The sequence below is a fragment of the Patagioenas fasciata genome, chromosome 28, assembly GCF_037038585.1.
Source record: "Patagioenas fasciata isolate bPatFas1 chromosome 28, bPatFas1.hap1, whole genome shotgun sequence".
Taxonomy (NCBI): Eukaryota; Metazoa; Chordata; class Aves; order Columbiformes; family Columbidae; genus Patagioenas; species Patagioenas fasciata.
In genome coordinates this window covers 2,652,378-2,658,377 of record NC_092547.1, presented here as the reverse complement: position 1 = coordinate 2,658,377, position 6,000 = coordinate 2,652,378, and positions in this window count along the sequence as shown.

Here is a 6,000-nt window from a genome sequence, read left to right as displayed (position 1 = left end):
AGGGGTCTTAAAGGATGGAATGGGGAGGCCCAAAGAGGAGGGGTGTGGGGGCACCAAGACAAGAAACCGGTGGGGGCCCTCACTGGAGCCTCACCTGCACATCCTCTGGGGTGCACAGCAGGATGGTGAAGAGCAGGGCCACGCTGAGCACTGCGACCTTCATCTTCCTCTGCGGTGCAGCGAGTCCTGGGTGATGCCAGAAAAGGTGAGGGCACCTTTATCCCTCCCAGGAGGACTCCCTGCCCCTCCCCACGCCTCCAGCCCCCAGGGCAAAGCTTGGCAGAGACACCCGCCCTGGCAACCCAGCCTTGGCACAGAGTCACCCCCGCCTTGAGCACTGATCCAGCTGCCTTCCCTGGCATCAGTGCCGCTTCCTGCATGGGGCAGCTGCACGGGGAAGGGCCCAGGCATCCACAGTGGTGAGGGGGGACAGCAGTGTGTCCCTGACAGCCAGACACCCTATGGTGATGACCCACTGCTCCAACTCGAAACCATCCTGCAACAACCCCAAAAGCCTGATCCCCCCACCTGCCAGTGCCCCTCACCTCCCAGCACCACCATCTCCCAGTGCCCCTCAACTCCCAGGCCAGTCTTTCCCTATGGAACCCCCCCTAGAGATGACACCAGCCTCAAATCTGGGGTCTCTAAGCACAATTATCTCTGAGCCCTTTCCAGCCCCTTAAATAAATGAGGGTCTGGGAGTCACTCCTCTTCTTGGGGCACCAGGGACCCCAGGATTAGGGAACTCTGGGAGGTGGGAGGACAGCTGGGGCAATGTGGACAGCTGGTGACTGGGATCCTCAGTCACTGGTGGCACTGCCAATGGGGAGCACTGGTGAATCCTGGGCTCTGGGAGAGGAGGGCTGGGCTTGGGGGAAGTGCTGGGGTGGTGTCAGTGCCCAGCTCCAGCCCACCCCATTTCCCTTGCACCGCCAGCCCCCAACTGGTCCAGTCTGCAGCCACAGCTGAGAACAGAGCAGAGGGAACATCCCCTGCCCTGGCTCTCACCTGTCCCTGTCCGGGGTCACTGTGCCCTCCCAGACAACCCGGGTCCTGCCCTGTAGAGCTGATCCCACATGGTGGGTCCCAGTGTCCCTGTCCCCAACAAGGCTCTGGCTCCAGCCCTGTCCCTTCCTGGGACTTGGCCACAGCTCACCTGTAGTGGCAGAGCCCCCCCCGCCCCAGGGGGATGGGGTTGTCCCCAGCCTGGCTGAGAGGTGAAGCCAGAGACAAAAGAGACTAAAGGAGCACCATTAGAAGGTAATAATGAGTGAGCAATCGCCGGACACATGCGTGCAGAGCGCTGGACAGTACATGCAGCCTATCATGTTATTGTATAGCACGAGTTACAACCAATCACGTTGTTGTAAGGCGCGTGGACAGGGCAGCTTTGCTATAAAGCCAGCCCGGTCCGACAATAAAGCGAACTCTGTGAACATCACATTGGTGTGTCAGGTTCCGTGGCTCGCATGGATAAAGCAACACTTTGGTGACCCCGACGTGATCCTTCGTATCGAAGCAAGATCGCCGGAAGTGAAGACGCGAGGACGCCACCTGGGGGCGACACCAGCCCAGCGCTCAATCATAGCGGAAAGTAGGCCTACGAAGAAGCAGGTGGCATGGGAAACACGGCATCCGTGGAAGAAAAAATAATAGTGAAAAGTATTCTGCAGCTGGCTGCAAGAACAGGAAGAATTTTGGAAAAAGACGCGGTGGAGCGCCTTTTACTATTCGCCCAGCGTAAGGGCTGTGTTCGTTCGACGGACGAATTTTTTTCTCCCGGTACATGGGAGGACATAGGGACCGAACTATGGGAAGCGGTTACAAGGGGGAGCCGCGAGGCTTGCGATCTCGCCGGACCCTGGCGGGAGGTCAGGCAGCTGGTGCAGGAAGTCTCAGAGGAGCCGGAGCTGTGTGCCGTCCCCTCGGAGCCGCCCGCTGCGAGCTGCCCACCCTCCAAGAACTCCGAAGAATCAACACCGCTGGTATGTCCCGTATCAGATCTGGAGTTCTGGGGCGGAGAGCAAATTACACCCTCTGCGCCCGTTGAGCCATTGCCTGGCTCCGACAACGAATGGCAGCAACCGGCAAGTTTCAACAAGCCAGGACAAGTTAATCCAGCCGACGTGCCCTTGCCGGAGGAGCCGATGGAACACCAGGACGGAGCGCGCAGAATCGCCCTGACTGCCAGGAGGAGAGCCACGTGCAGAGCCTGAAGGACTTACTGAGACGGCAGGAGAGCCAGATGCAAGAAGTTCTAGAAGCTATGAAACGACTAGATGGCGGTAACAGTAAAACTTCGCGGTTAATAGCATATAAAAAGGCGTCAGATGCAATTAAGGACGGGCTGGAGGCAATTGGCAGGGAATGTGAAAAACGGGGAAAACAGGAAAGGGAGGGGGTGGAATTAGACCTCACTCCGGAGGAGCTCCGTATTAAAAGGGAGCGAATACAAAAATGGGCTAGACAATGTGTTGAAGATGGGATGTGGTCTGTAAGAGAAGCAGATGAATATTTGAGAGCGCGATATGGAAAAGGGCTGGAGACTGGGTTAGCAGATCGGTTTGCAAATATGCGTCGACTTACTGATCCACAGGGAAACACAAGGGAATTGTATAGCAGTGATAATAATGATAATTTGGGTGCTGCCCCTGTGCATCAGGGTAGAGATATTCCTCGAGATCATTCTTATAATGCAGGGCAACGTTGGCAAGGGGTAATCAGAGATGCAACTATTGAAGGGATCATGTTACCTGGTAGTATTACAGCAATGCCAGTGCACATAGATAATAGAGGACAAAGGCAGTGGTCGCCTTTTGATTGGAAAACGGTTAAGCAATTGCAAAGTGCAGTTATGCAATATGGTATGGATAATAAGCATGTGATGCAGCTAATCAATTCATTTTTCAAGGGGCAAGTACTAACTCAAACAGATATTAGGGCATTGATGGAGTTATTGCTTCCTCCAACGGGGTATTTGCTGTTCTTGGACACGTGGCAGGGGAAAGTGGAATTGGCAGTATTAGAAAATGTTCGTTTACCAGCTGATGATCCGTTGCGGTTAGCGAGCATGGACCAGTTACTGGGTCGTGGGCAATATGCGGATGGTGCTACTCAGGCAGCACTTCATCCAAGGATTTTGCAGCAAACGCAAGGGCTTGCCTTGGCAGCAGTGAAAGAATTGCCAAATAGAGGTAACCCTGTGCCACCCTATTCTACAATAAAGCAGGATCCTGGGGAACCATATATGAAGTTTGTAGATCGTTTGAAAGAAGCTATAGATGCCTGTCCTAACTTGACTCCAGAGGCAAAAGCTGCTGTGGGGAAAGATTTGGCTATGATGAATGCAAACACCCAATGCCAACAGATACTAGCCGGTTTGGGAAAAAGTGCTTCTTTAGCAGAGATGGTGGAAGCTTGCACACGGGTACCAATTATGCAACAGGAGGTAGAAAAAGCAAAAATACATGCTCAAGCCCACGCTGCGGCCTTGGCTGCAGCACTTAAGCCTGCAATGAAAGGTCGAAGCCCTTCTTCTCGCGGCCTAGCATGTTTTACTTGTGGACAAACAGGACATATTAGAAGAAATTGCCCTCAGTATACTCGGAGAGGGGGACCTAGTAATGGCACTAGTCAGTCACCAGCCCCTCTCAATAATTTGCGCTTTGATGGCACGTGCAGTCGGTGTGATAAGTATGGACACCGAGTAGTGGAGTGTCGATCAAGATTTAAAAAAGATGGGACACCGCTGCCGGGAAACGGGAGGACCAGCGCCAGGGGCTGGGGCGCGATGACACCACAATACCAGCCGAGAGGGGGAACAGCCATGGTTGCTTGTCCGAGCTCAGGGCAGCAACCTCAGGAAGCGCAGGCGTCGATCTGGCCGTGGGAACAGATGTCACAATAACAGACCGGTCTGTACATGTAGTTCCATCTACAGTAACAGGGCCCCTAGGGTATGGATTGAGTGCACTTTTAATAGGTCGTTCTTCTGCTTCAAGACAGGGGTTGTTTGTTTTGCCAGGATTAATAGACTCTGATTATGTTGGACCCATAGGTATTATGTTGCAAGTCTTAACACCCCCTGTGACTATTAAACAGGGGACCCGTATAGCACAATTGGTACCTTTTAAAGCATGTGTTCCAAAGGCTTTAAATACAGAAAGAGGTCAGAAAGGTTTTGGTTCTACTGGAGCCCCTGTGGTTGCTTTCACGGAAAAACTGACTTTGGACAAACCATCTAGGGTAGTTTCCATTATTGGGCCTGGCAGTGAGATTAAGAGGAAAAGAATGCTTTTAGATTCAGGCGCAGATGTGACGATTATCCCTCGCACTGACTGGCCTTTGTGTTGGCCTTTAGAAGCAGTAAATACCATGGTAGTGGGGATAGGGGGGGCCACTCCCACCCACATCAGCACACATATGGTTAAGATAAGGGAGGAGGGCGAGGGCTTAGAGGCATGGGTACGACCTTATGTTCTAAACACAACAATTGCATTATTGGGAAGGGATGTGATGTCTCAGTGGGGAATAGTTATGCAGTCACCTTTTTAATAATGGCCATTGCAGCGAGCGACACCCGGCCATGTATGAAGCTGAGTTGGGAAACAAATGATCCTGTCTGGGTGGATCAATGGCCATTACCAAAAGAAAAGCTCGCACATTTAGAGGAGCTGGTTGAAGAGCAACTCAGTCTCCGACATTTGGTCCCTTCCACCAGCCCGTGGAATACACCTGTTTTTACTATCCAGAAGAAATCAGGGAAGTGGCGTTTGTTACAGGACCTCAGGGCAATTAATGCAGTAATGAAAGATATGGGGGCACTACAACCAGGTCTTCCTACCCCAACCATGCTTCCAAAAGATTGGGATATAACTGTCATTGATCTGAAGGATTGTTTTTTCACGATTCCTTTACACCCAGAGGATTGTGAAAAATTCGCCTTTACTGTTCCAGTGCTTAATCATCAAGCTCCCACAAAAAGATATCATTGGGTAGTGCTACCTCAGGGAATGAAAAATTCTCCTACTATTTGCCAATGGTATGTAGATTTGGCTTTAAAATCATTCAGGCAACAACACCCTCAGATGATCATCTATCATTATATGGATGATATCCTTTTGTGCAATAAAGAGAAAATTAGTAAGGACATAATAACTCAGTTGACAAAGCAATTAGGTCAATGGGGTCTGGTTGTGGCACCAGAAAAGGTACAGCAAACCGCACCATGGAAATATTTAGGATATGAACTAACTCAGGCCATGATTAGACCTCAGAAGCTTACTGTGAAAGCAAAGATAGCAACCCTTCACGATGCAATGAAGTTAGTAGGGGACTTACAGTGGATAAGAAATGTTGTGGGTATTACAAATACAGATTTGCAACCGCTGTTTAGTCTCCTCCGTGGGGGACGAGACCCCCAAGAACCACGGTGCCTCACACCAGAAGCACAGAAAGCGCTTGAGCAGATTGCAAGAAAAGTTTCACAGAATACTGCTCAGCGGGTAAGATCAGAATTGCCTGTTACTCTCTATGTCTATAATACCAATAAGGAAGTGGCAGGACTTTTGGCCCAGTGGAGCACGGAAGAAAAGGATCCATTGGTAATATTAGAATGGATATTTTTAAACAGCCAAAAACAAAAAACCATCATTCAGAGGTGGGAAGCCATTGCCCAAGTGATAGTGAAAGGACTAAGCAGATTTCTGACATTGTCTGGACTATATGTTGCTAAAATTGTGATCCCTATTTCCCTCAATTTGTTTGAACAGATCCTTCTCAAACATGACGATCTTGCCTCAGCTCTTGCCCGGATTCCGGTGCAGGTGGACAATCATTATCCACCACATCCTATATTTAAGACCAACCTCCCCTTAGAGCCTATGTCAATTGTTAGTGAGCATGCACTAGATGCTATAACCATTTTCACAGATGCGAGTAGTCGCTCATGCAAAGGAGGCTTTGTATGGTTTGAGAATGGTCAGTGGCATTCACAGATTG